The sequence below is a fragment of the Falco biarmicus genome, chromosome 1 (assembly GCF_023638135.1).
Source record: "Falco biarmicus isolate bFalBia1 chromosome 1, bFalBia1.pri, whole genome shotgun sequence".
NCBI classification, from domain to species: Eukaryota; Metazoa; Chordata; class Aves; order Falconiformes; family Falconidae; genus Falco; species Falco biarmicus.
The window spans coordinates 40208022-40220476 of NC_079288.1; the positions used below are offsets into that span (position 1 = coordinate 40208022).

The 12455-nt window shown below is 41.7% G+C and overlaps 1 protein-coding gene across 1 annotated transcript in view; it reads right to left on the reverse strand.

Moving 5' to 3' along the window:
• TXNRD2 (thioredoxin reductase 2) overlaps positions 1-12455 on the reverse strand; it is a 94419-nt gene that overhangs the window by 42997 nt on the left and 38967 nt on the right. Inside the window, exons 18-21 of the mRNA XM_056353721.1 lie at positions 8409-8599; positions 5888-6085; positions 3798-3879; positions 1740-1920 (exon numbers count right to left, since the gene is read on the reverse strand). The gene's annotated coding sequence lies outside the window, so the exon portion shown is untranslated. The remainder of the gene's footprint in view (positions 1-1739; positions 1921-3797; positions 3880-5887; positions 6086-8408; positions 8600-12455) is intronic.

Genomic DNA, 12455 nt, shown 5'->3' on the forward strand with positions numbered 1-12455 from the left:
CAAACACATACTTGGTCTGGCTCTTGTTTTAAGGCAGGTAGAGCTTTTCAGAGGAGCACCAAGTTAAGAGGAATGGAGATTAATTTGCCTCTGCAAAACACTTCTGGAGCAGGGAAGCAATTCCAGTGTACTTGAGGCAAAGGGGTGCTCAACAGTCACATTTATTTTCCTAGCATGGCTGGCATTTTTTAAAATGTAGAATTTATAGGTAAAATAGAGATCTAGTCCTGCACAGGGCATCTGCTCTCGACATCAATAGGAATAATAACAAAAGAGTAGACAGCCAAAGTACCCCAGTGCTGTGAGATTTTTCTGCTAGATTATTCTTTGCTGATCCTGAGATCAGGCAGCATTGTTGAGAACATTTTCAGTTATAATATGGGGAAGATTTAGGTCCAGCCATAAACTTCCCATTTCCTTCCTCAAAGAGCTAGCTGTCAGAAAGGCTGCTATTGCAGCCATCCATCCAGATGTTTGCCATCTTTATTACAAATTTTCAGGAATCTTACAACACTTACATACTCTATAGCCATCTGATGAGGCAGCTATCTAATACCTACACTACAGACAGGGAAAGCAAGTCAGGAGGGATTAAATGATCTGCCCAGCTTCCCACAAGACAACACAGGTGTGACTAGAAATCAAAACTCCCAGCTTCCAATCTTTGCTGTGTTATACTAATCTGCTTATATGCTTTGCTGTAAAAAAATAAAAATACAAATCATCATTTCAGTAACACATTTGTTGGTAACTTGTGTGGGTACTCTTAATCAAACAGAAAGATCAGCATATTCTAGAAATCTTTACAGCTGATTAGTCAGCTGAACACCACCCCCACCCCCCTTTTTTTTCCCTGGACCTTTCTAGAAGAAGAAAAATAAAAGGGAAGGGCATCCCTTTATAATTGCAAAAGCTTCAGCTAATGAGAACAGAAATCGCATTTTATATTTTGACAGTTAGTAGTAAATACTATTATTAAAGCTATAATAAGACCAGCTAATGTTGTATGAAATATTAGTGATGTCTGACCACAAAGTAGAGCCCCCATCCCTTTAGTTAAAATTACAAAATGATTAACAGCCCAATTAAAAACATTTTTGTTTTTGACATGATAAATTATACTTTATCTACCTATCTGTAGATATAATTGATTATTTTATCCGTTTGCTGTTGGCTGTCATTAAAAAAGACAGATACCACGGCTTTCTGGCCTCTCTCCCGCTGAGAGAAAGAACAAATCCTGCTATTAACGACAGACAGGATCATTATGAAAAAATTCCATTTGCCACTAGGCAACATAGCCGAGTTCCAGCAATTATTGTATTAGTCAAGCCGTTGAGAAGTTCCATAAAATTGAGAGAGTTTTTAAGGAGCATTCAACGTTATTTGGCAACTTTTGTGATGTAACAATTAAAACCATGCTCCAGGCCTCAAAATGTGCAGGAGATTGCCAAAATCAGATAAACCCTAGAGGGCCCCTGACTTGCAAAGAAAAAAAAAAATCAAGCTGTTTACTTTTAGGATCAGACATTCATCAACATTTGGCTTTTGTTTCAGCCAGTGTCAGATAATAACAGCACCACGTTTTCAGTTGGCTTCTTAAAAAACTACACAGTTTGATGTCAGGCCTCTGAGAGTTACCTGGGGCTGACACCAGCCTCAGGAGAGTGAAATCTTACGGGAACTGATGCTACCAGCCTTGCTTGGCAGATCAAATACCCAGGAGCACGCTGCAGTACCTTCTGGACTGAATCATGTCTGTTCTCCACCAGTGAGCATCAGGAAATCACGGGAGAGAAGTCCAAGTTAGTCCTTCATCTCATGCCTAGGAGCTGAGCCAGGCAACACCTCAATTTGTCAGGGCTTCAGGGGATAAAGCAAAAGTCTCCTGTCCACGTACCCCATTAACCTGTCAAGGAACTGTAAAAAAGATATTCTAAAAATCACACTTTAAAACTGCTAAGAGAAATTGCTACTGAACAAATTTATGGCCAAGTTTATGATCTACATCCTTCTCTACTGAGTGGTGTTAAGGAATAATGATTTACAGTACCAGGAATGAAGGTACAGTATCAGGCTTCTGTAGTGGAAGGTGAAGTTGGTTACAAAACTTATACCTGGTTTAGCCTAATAGAGACTACAGGAACCACTTCAAGAGCACATCTGTTTGGAAAGAAGTTAAAAGGGATCAATCTCCCTTCCCAGAAGACGGTGCCGTGGAGATCAGGAGATCTCCACATATCAAAGGACTGTGATGGGAGCAGTAGTTTCCAGGGAAGTCAAAGGGATCTGGATCTGAATACAGAATGAGAAGCCAGGATACTGCTGTTGTCACGAAGGAACGGCAGTAGGGCAGGGTTTAGCACTAGCATCCTGCCAGTCTCCACCTGGAACATGCCGTACCAAGTAGGACAGATAAAAAGATACACTGGAGCCTGCCATAATATGGCCTTTCATCACACAGCTCCCAGATTGGAGATGGCTGCCAACTGTTAGGGCCTGCTGACCTATTTAATAAAAAAAACAAACCCACAATCCTTAGCAATCATGGTTTCTGTCTGATTTAAATGGGAACAGCGGCACAGCACTACAGGCCAAGGGCCAGCCACCTGTGATGCACAGGCAGCTCTTGAACCATAAGTTGCATTGCCAAGACAAAGGCAGGAGCTCAGACTTGTGAGAGGGTGTGTGAAAGAAAAGCTGCTCCTCTCGCCCAGCTCTAGAGACTTATCTTGCTGCTATGCAAGGCAGGCATGCCTGAGTCCCAGTAAGCTCAGGAATCAGCAAATGCTGGAAGCTACTGCCATGTTTTCCAGCACATTTAACCCCTAGTTTGGGTCCGGCAATTGCTAGGGTGTGGTGAGATGCATTGCTACAGAAGTATAAAATCCTCAATAACTTACTAACTGCTTTTTGGGAAACAGCATTGCCTTGTAGTTTTCTTCAGCAGAGCTAAAGCTTATATTGTGGTAGTATTCAATTTTCCTGCATTTGGAGCTGTCATCTAAAGTGAAGCATCCTAGGTCAGCTCAAGAACTTAGGTCAGTATCTGTCAGTGTGGAGAATGAGTAATTTCAGCTCTTATTCTTGAATTATGAGAGTAAATTGTGCCAAATCTTCAACATATTAGACTAGTGCCAGATGAAGGCTTAAGAAGTTTTTTTTAATATATGTTCTTTATTAGCATTAAAACTTTTATTATTAAAAGAATTATGTTATAACATACATGCACAAGATCCATCTAAACTTCAAGAAAGCATCTGAAAAAAACTACATTCCTAGGGATTTTTTGTTAGTCCCTTTGGCTTACAGCTTATCTGAGCCATGAGTGAGGAAAATGCTAACCCTAGCACACAGCAAAGGGAGCCTAGTGACGAAAGAGAGAGAATGGAACAGATTGACAGTGCGCTGTTTGTGGATATTGCTAACAACAAGACAAGCTCATTGGAAAAAATGATAACTTAGTAGTGAAAATGTGGGGACTTTGGATCAAGGGCTACAAAGAGGGCTAAATGCCCTGATTCAGCCAACCCTGCTCAGACCACTCTTATAGTTCCCCCGTAGCCTGCAGGAACAAGCCTGCACAATTCAACCAGTTTCCACCCCAGCCTGGCTGTTCAGGCTCTAGTTTGTAGGTGCTTGCATCTCCCCCCAGTTGTGTCAGCTGGCTGGTGTTGCTGTTCAGAAGGATGCCAGATGGCTAGTACTTTAGCCAACCTGATTTCCAGATGGCTGATTTTTGTAGCTACCACTTTAATTAAAATAAAAAATGCATGTAAAAGACACAGGTTTATCACCTGCTAACACATGCCATGGTCGTCTCTCAGTCAATCGGCATGCAGCAGAGAGCCGCAGACTTCTCTTCCACATCACCAGTACCTAGAGGAAAAAAGATTAGTCCATCTGCTAAAGCTATCAGGCCCTTTGTGCTGCACTGTAGCAATTCCTATTTATAGGATCCAGTGCCCTCTACTGAGCAGAACGAAAAAAAACCTTAACGTGTCCCGGACCCCGCAAAGTTACTGTTCAGGTACAGCAGTATTACAGCTGAACAGTTGGAAGTCTGCCTCTCCCCTCCACGCCCACACATGCACCCATTGCCCCATCTGCCACTAGTGTTTCCAGGTTATTGTAAAGCAACACATGGAAAGTATCGAGGAACTTGCAATGGCTGCAGAGCTGTCAGAAGAGTAACGTGTCACTTTCTGGAAGGGGAAATCCATGCAGACATATGGTAGTCGTGAAAGGAGCTGGACGAGCAACCTTGGCAGGCTCAAGTCAAACAGAAATGTTGCTGCTTTGCCTTGATCTTTATTTACAATAAACGCCTCGGCTCCAGCTCAGCGTTTTATCTGGGAACAGCCGCCAGCGTTTCTGTGACCGTGTTCCGTCTCATTGGTGCACTGACATATTTACACACGGGCCAGGGCCCGGGCAGCTGTGAGTAAGGGGCCATATATCAAGAGAGGAAAAAGGGATGCAAAGATGAACTTTATGAAATATTTTCCATTTTTCTTTGACTTGGTTGTGCATTTTGCTACGGCCCATTGGGCACTCACTCAGCACTTGGACACTTTGCTCCATGCAGTCTGGCCTATATTTCTAATTGTGTCTACATGCCAAGCCTAGCCCAGTACCCTAGGCAGGCCACAGGGAAATGGAGAATCCAAAAAAAAAAAAAGAAAAAGGTGGGTGGGAGGGAAATTTCCTGCCCTTCAATGGCATGTACCATGGGAAAGAGAATGATGTCTTGTAAGTCCCCAGTCTTTTCTGATTCCTGTTGCATTTTACATCTGAATGCCAAAGTAAAAGGAATTATTTCTACTACTTTGTGAGAGAAAATCAATTTTCTTTTGCAGTTTAAGGAGGTCATATCATCTTTGATTTCTTCTCTGGACAATGGAAAGGGTTAATTCCTTACAGTGTTGACTTCATCCTTTCCTTTTTCCCTGTAGCTGACTAATAGGTTAGATGTGTTGCCTTTGTTTAAAAAGACAAGGTTTGGACATAATATTAATGATACTGTATGTGCCATAACATTAGAAAACAAACACAAGAGGCACCTGGGGAGTCTGAAGGCATCTTCTGTGCTTTCTAGGCTGACAGCACAGAGTGGCCTTCCAACATTTCCACGTGGAAAAACACTATCTACCACAAGAGAGTTTATCTTGAGTGACCCTCTTGCCTTTCAAACAATGGTAAGTCAGGACCATTGTGAAGGTGAAAACTTGTTTCATAAGAACAGGCCATCGCTCAACCAGCTGAAGAGGGGAAAAAAACAAAAAAAGAACCCAGAGAAACAATTGGAAAGAAAAACTGGACACTTGAATGGAATAACTGCTAGTGTCTTTCCTCTGGCACTGACACCCTAACAAAGGGTGTGAGAGTTTTTTCCATTATGTTTTTACAAGATGAAAATGGGAAGAGAGCGCTGTTTGTTTATTCATTTGTCTTAGAACCCCACTAGCACAAAAAAAGTCACAGTAAACAGTTATCCAAGGCTCAGGTTCATCCCACTGGGATGCAAGAAATGCATGCTCCCTTGACAGCCTATGTGAGATCCAAACCAGCATGTGGAAGTGCTTGTTTCCCTCTATTGTCTGTTTAGAAAGTCTAAGGGAGAAGCACAATTCCAATTACGTCACCTTGGTATTGTCTGAAAGCTAGGTAGCCCTAATTGATCACTTGTAGATACTACTTAACACAAACGTGTACAAGGCCTTGGTACAACAAATCTCACTTAAAAAACCTGTCAGGCTTTGTGCAGATGTCCCATCTTAAGTGTCATAGTACAGGTAAAATAAACTAGATGCCCTACTGCTGCCAAACCATAGATTTTCTTCTGGTACAGCTCTCCTTAAATGGAGCTGAATCAAGGCGATCTCACCTTGGATAAAGGGGCAGCAGCTACCAGGAAGAGATCCCCACTGAGTAAAACATCTGTCAGCACTGTCGAAGAATCTTCTCAGATGATTCTTTGGAACTCTCTTCTCTGGATGGTTTCATTACCTGCACTGGAGCAGCTGAAATTGCACTGGAAAGAAACACTGGAGGTCCTCATGCATGCCCAGAGCTGAGCAGGAGGCTGGCAAGGGAAAAAAAACCAGTCACCACTTGAAGCTAAGACATAAGGAACATTTAGTGACTCACCCAGGATCATACAGATGTGGCTTATACCAAGAATTAGATCCACCAAGCCATTCAACACCTCTGGATTGTTCGTTGAGGATTAGAGTGCATTTAGGAGTCCATTTTAATATATAAATGTAGGATCTGGAGCTATGATGGAATGGTAAATTAAATACTGAGGAGTTTGTCACATCTCTGTTCAAAGCAGGCTAACATTTCATGTAAGGAATTACATGCTTCAGACAGTTGCAATCATCTTCTGCACAAATAATTTAAGCTTACTTCATCTGTTGTATTCTGATTTAAATTTTTATTGGAAAAATAAATACCTATGTCGGTCACCAAACCAAATAAAACAAACATATTGAGTAGGGTCTATTATAGACTAATATGGAAACAAATAATCTGCAAGTCTGGTTTTATTTATAAGCTTATTTGAGTTTTTACTCTAGGCTCATATTAATCGGTTTGTGGTTTCCACATCTGTACTGCTGATGCCCAGTGCAGACAGCATGCCAAGTCAGACCTGGGCATCCTCCAAGCTCTAAATGGAAAACATGTGCTTCAACTCTAGCTACCTCAAGACAAGCAGGGCAAGCAACCTACCAAGTAACCACAGCGGGTGCAGCAGGCAGAGGAAAACTCTAGGGAGCTTTCTGAGGTGCCTGCTTGCAAGCTTCTTGCCTCTGACTTGCTCCAGGGGCAGCCAGGCTGCCGCCTGTATTATATTTTCTCTCTCTGATGATCAAGAGATACCAATTCCCTTCACAGCCTCCTTTTTCCTCTAGCTGTAGCTACAAATTCCCAGACTGGACCAGTTAGATCACAGTGTCAGCTAGTAATACATATTCTAGAGGAAGATGGAAGAACTCCTGCAGATGACGGCAACACAGTATCAATTCTTTCCAGAACCCTTGATTATTTTTAATATTTCTAAAAAGCATTCTGAATGTTCACAAGAGTCATAAATATATATAAAAAAATGCCCATGTCCCTTGTCAAGCCAAAATAGATCCAGCTGTTCTGCGGTGCTGGTCTCTGATTGCGGAGAATCCCTGTATTAATGAAAGATGTATAAAGGGAATCCCAAACTAGAAATATGATCTCTGCTAAAGACTGTTCAAACCAACTATTAGAGAATATTTCAGGGAAGTACGTGAATACAATGCTGATTCTCAGTACAGCTGAGATCCAGTCCTGAGAACCCATCTCCATGAGGACATATATCTGTACTGCTTGCAGATGCTTTTCAGAGCAAGCTGCTTCCAGACAAGCTTTGCTTTGTGCTGGTACAACATCACCAGAGTTTTGTGCCAGTATAACTGCATCACTGCAAACCTATCACCTGGGGCCCAATAGAACCTTGGCACAGTATGAGTGACAGACCTGCTTCTTCCTTGTGTGCAGGAGGGAGACCAGTATGCAAGCTGTAGCAAAATAACATATATGACATTAATAAGAAAAAAGGAAGCATTATTGCTGGCTAGAAATTTGGCAGAGGCAGTCAAATTTATTCCCTGTGTACCCTCTGATGGTCACCTGCCAGCCTCTGCCACCTGTAGCAATTATCTCTTTCCTGACAAGTTTGACAAAAGTGACATATAGCAGTGCCACAAAACATGTTTTTTTAAGTTACTATAGCATTGTCTCTGAGTGTTGTTCATATGGCAATGCCACAATTTGTTTTAAGAATTCAGAGCAGGGAAAGGAGGAATGTTGCGGGGGGGATAAAAAATTAGCACAACCTCAGTGCCCTAGCCATGTCAAAGGGAATCACTCCATCATCGATCATTCTCCTCCTCAGAGAAGTGCTTTGCCCAACATGACTGCTCCACTGGCTCCTAGGCAGAGGCAATTGTTATGAAACTGAGATGGCAAAGGAGCAGTGTCTGATAACAGAGAAGCACATCTGTCATCAGCACAGAAGGCAGTCATTCCTTGTGGCAGTGGCTAGAGAAAATAAGATGCAATTAACAATTAGCTTTGGTAAGAGAAGACAAAACCCTTAAAACAGTTTCTACTGCAGCAAATCAAGCCACAGACTTAGGAATTAATGGTTCAAAGTCTTGGTTCTTGCCTTCCTAGATACACCATAAGATGAAAGAGAGAGTGAATTTCTCCTGCCACTTCATTCTGGCTAGCTAAAACCTGCGGCTTAGCCATGGAAAAATGCCAACCTTACAACAGTTACAGGAAATGAGAATAGCTTTGCAGCATTTCCAAGCAAATTCAGCACACCTTCAGCTATGTATCTTAGGCATAAAATTCAGGCTTCTCACCCCAGAGAAGAAAATGGGAGCTTTTCAGAGGGTGTTGCACTGTCTTCTCTTCCCATAGTCCCCTCACAGCTCCCCCGTTTCTGAAGGTAGAATTAGATTCACTCAGAGCTCCTGGTCTGTCAAAGAGGCTTTGCTTTCATAGGTTTGACCTCCAAGCTGCATCTTCCTTCTCTCAAACTTCGTTAATGGTTCTGGAAAAACATGGTCATGCCAGTTAAACTGAAGGGTTTATTTACATTGCTTACTTCTAATCAACTCTTAAATACTGCTGTGAGTACAGCCCTGGCAACAACTGACCGAAGAAGCTGTGTCCTCAAGCAGTGAGTCTAAGCTACACTGTAGAAATAGGCATGATTCAGAAGACATAATTCCTAGAGGTAGGTCACATGCATATTGTCAAGTGCTGCCTCAGCAACGGATGGGATTTTTAGCTTAGAAATTACAGTAATTTAGATCTGTTGGACTTCACCTCCAGCAGACTAGATCCATGTAATTCAGATTAGCAATTCAGATGACTACATCTTCCACAAGCCAATACTTGAAAAAAAAGAAACAAAAGTGCTCCAAATTTTTTAACTAAGCATACAAAAAAAAGTGCTTGTATGATTATTTTTTGTAACTTCTAAGCATAAAAGAATATCTAACTACACTATCAGTGTTGCCCATTTGACAGATGCCGTTTAGGCACAGACTGGTCTGCATCAACAGCCATAGCTGCAGATTTTCCTAGAGCACCTATTACAAGACCCATCAGCATGCCTCTGGTGGGGCCACATATAGAGATGTGCAAGGATTATCATCAACTAACACATGAATAAAAGTACTGTTCCTGGTGCAAAGTCAGGTGTCTACTTCTCCCTAATACACCTTGGGTGTGGGTTAATTAGGACTCTCAAATGATGTTAAAGAACTATCTTGTTCTGTGGTTTCACAGTCTGCAGGTGCAGGAGACGAAACCCAGCACAGCCTACAGGCCTAGCTCAACGTCCTGTACAGTGTTGCCAGCCACTCTCCTCCCTCTTTCCCAATCACTTTGGTCTTTTGTGCCCTACAATGATTTCCCCTTCCATTCTCCAGCTTCTTTCTCTCCTTTGTCCATAGCACACTGCAAATTATTTGTGGTTACAATGATTAATTTCACAGCTCACACCTAATTTGACCCTAATAACTTTGCCTGCAAAGTGGCAAAAGGGACAATTCCTTGTTGATCCAGACAACTTATCACTCCATGAACACAATAAAAAGGCTGAGCTGGTTATCAACAGGGAGATGCCCATTAGTATTTTTACAGGCAGAATGTTGGGAGGTCCCTTATCAAGTGGGGGGAGAGAGCTGGCATGTACTCCAGGCACGCAGAGGGGAGGCAGACTGCTTTCAGCCTGCAAGGCCACACAATATGGGAAGTGGTCCCTTGAAAGAGGAGTGGGAAGAATGACAGATGGTTTGTGCCTGTGCATTTTTTTAGAGGACACCGGGTTCCTGCCATGGGAACAGCGTGGACAGTAAAGGCAGCGACTAGACGTGAAGAGTGACAAAGCAAGTCAGCCACGGACGGCCGTGGGAGGCCAGAGGAAATGCACCATTAGTCAAAGTTGGAGGAAAAATAAAATGCGATGACAACTGGGCCATTCACGTGCTTCCCCTTCAAGGACTGACCAGACCCTTCGCAACTCAAAAGACTCAAGTATCAGCTTCTTTTTCTCTTCAGCCAGGCTAATGTGCACCGGCACAATCTGAGAAACTCCCTTGTCACTTATATTAATTCTTATCTTGTTGTTCTTGGCTACACTTCACTGAAGTACAGTGAGGGAGAGTGCTTCAATCAATAACGTAGATCCAAGTGAGCACCCCCCTCTGCTGTTCTTAGGCATCAACTCAATAGCTTGAAGCAAATGTTCACCCAACTTGTGAACTTGAGAAATACTAGGACTTCCAGAACTACAGCGTAAGACAATGAGGTGGCCTCACATGGATGTTTAAGCCCCGCACATGGACAATCTCATCACTCCAGGGCAGCTTTCTGCACTTTGAGAATTTACTACTTGAAACAAAATGCAACCTAAGAGCTCTCAGGAGCCACAGTGACAGAAAAGGCAGCCTTCCATTTCACAAACCTCGAGGCGCTGTTGTCACATATTGTATATCTGATGCATTTTGTCATTAAGGAAAGATGATGCCCTTCAGAAGTCCAACTGTAAACACTCACAAATGGTTGGTCTCTTATTCTTCAACAGGGACTATACCACAGTGAGGATGGGACTTATTTACAACTGCTTCCTTTGGAGCTATGGCATTTCCAGATTTGCAAAGTACAAGGGAGTTAAAGGAAGATGCAAACAGAAGATCCTGAAATGTTCTCTTAATGGACTCTTACCCCATCTGAAGGGAATTAACTTAATAACATTTTAATAGGGCTAAGCAGGGCTAAAAGTAGCTAAGTAAAATAGAATGAGCAACTCGCAAAAAAAGCAGAACAAGAAAAATGCGAGGAGCAAGGAAGAATAAAATTAAATCCCTAATTAAGGACAAGAACTGAAACTTCAAGGTATCCTGAATACATGTAGAATGAACCAGGCCAAAAAACAATGCAAGCAAGTCTGAAGTGTCAAGAGAATTCTCCTTATTTTTCCTGTTTGAAATTATGTCTAAGAAATAAACTCAATGAGGATTAAAGAGGCAAAAATCAAAAGCACTCTCATAATTTAATTACTTCCCAGTCTGCTGTAAATTAAATAAGTCCCCCCCAAAAAAATCCTTTGACAATCTGAGAGCCATTTCTTAAGTCTCCAAAGCAGCCTGTATTCTTTAAATTGCTTCCTGTTGTATGGTTAATAATGTCTGCTTTCTATGGTACAAGAATCATTCATCTAAGCTAGACAAACTGAACAGTGCTATCTGAGTATGAACACCCTGCTGCCCAAACTACTGTGCCTAACAACATCTTCCCAGTTATTTAGGAGTCTCTTGCCAGCAGAACATAAGTTGACTCCATTTCTCTAAGGAAAATGCTTGCACTTCCTGATGTTTTCAGCTGTGTTTGTACAATTTGCCTTTGTGTGAAGTTGAAAATTAATGCACTTCCTTTTGATCCTTTGAGACACACACAAAAAGGAAGATTATCAAGATTAAATAAAAATGCCAAGGCTCAATCCTTTGTCCCTGTTGAACAAAGGTGTTTAAATAAAGATTGCTGTTCATCACTAATTGCGTTACAAACTAAGGTGTCATGTACAACAGCTCAACCTCCTGCATAAAGCTAAAAGCTGCTATGTAACTTGTTGCTCTGACAGACAATAGAATACTGGTTGGCTGCATTACAGTTTATTCATACATTAGTAAGAGATAAAAATAAAAAAAAAGCCTTCAGTTCTGTTTTGTTAGGAGTACACCATGGAATAATATATTTGGGGCTTGCCTCACAGGGAGCCTGCAAAGAAAGAAAGGTTTTATTTATTTCTTGATTTTTTTAAAAGCCTAAAAAGCTGTCTTTTTTAACTGTTTTCTTTCCTTGGTATTTTATCTTACTGGATTTGCATACTATTCTAATAGACAAAGACTGAACAGATATCTATAGACCTTTGTTTTAGATCTGAGTTATGTTACCACCTAGCTAATTTTAATTCCTCACACAGCTTTGGGAAAAAGAAGTCTCCTTGTGAAAGATTTAAGAAGGGATCTTGCTGTTTTGTTTTACGCCGAAACATGGAAGAACAAGCGTCGTTCCCATGTTGCTTTAAAGGGAAGAAGGATGGAAAAAACCCAACAGACTTCCAGGTCTTCGTATGATCTGAAGGAAAATAAGGGAGGAGGCACAGGAAAGGGTGAGTGTCTTTACAGTTCATCTTTCGTGGAGTATAAAGGGTTTCCTTAAATTATTATATTAGTATATTGGACATAGTCTACCACAAGCTACTGAGACTTTTACCTGGAAAAATTTCCCCCCACCCCCTCCTTGGAGATGCTGGTTCTGACAGGCTGCAACTCCCAGTACCTCTACCTAGCTAACAATGCAAAGCACCTTGTTCAAACAAGACTGGTCTCCATTTC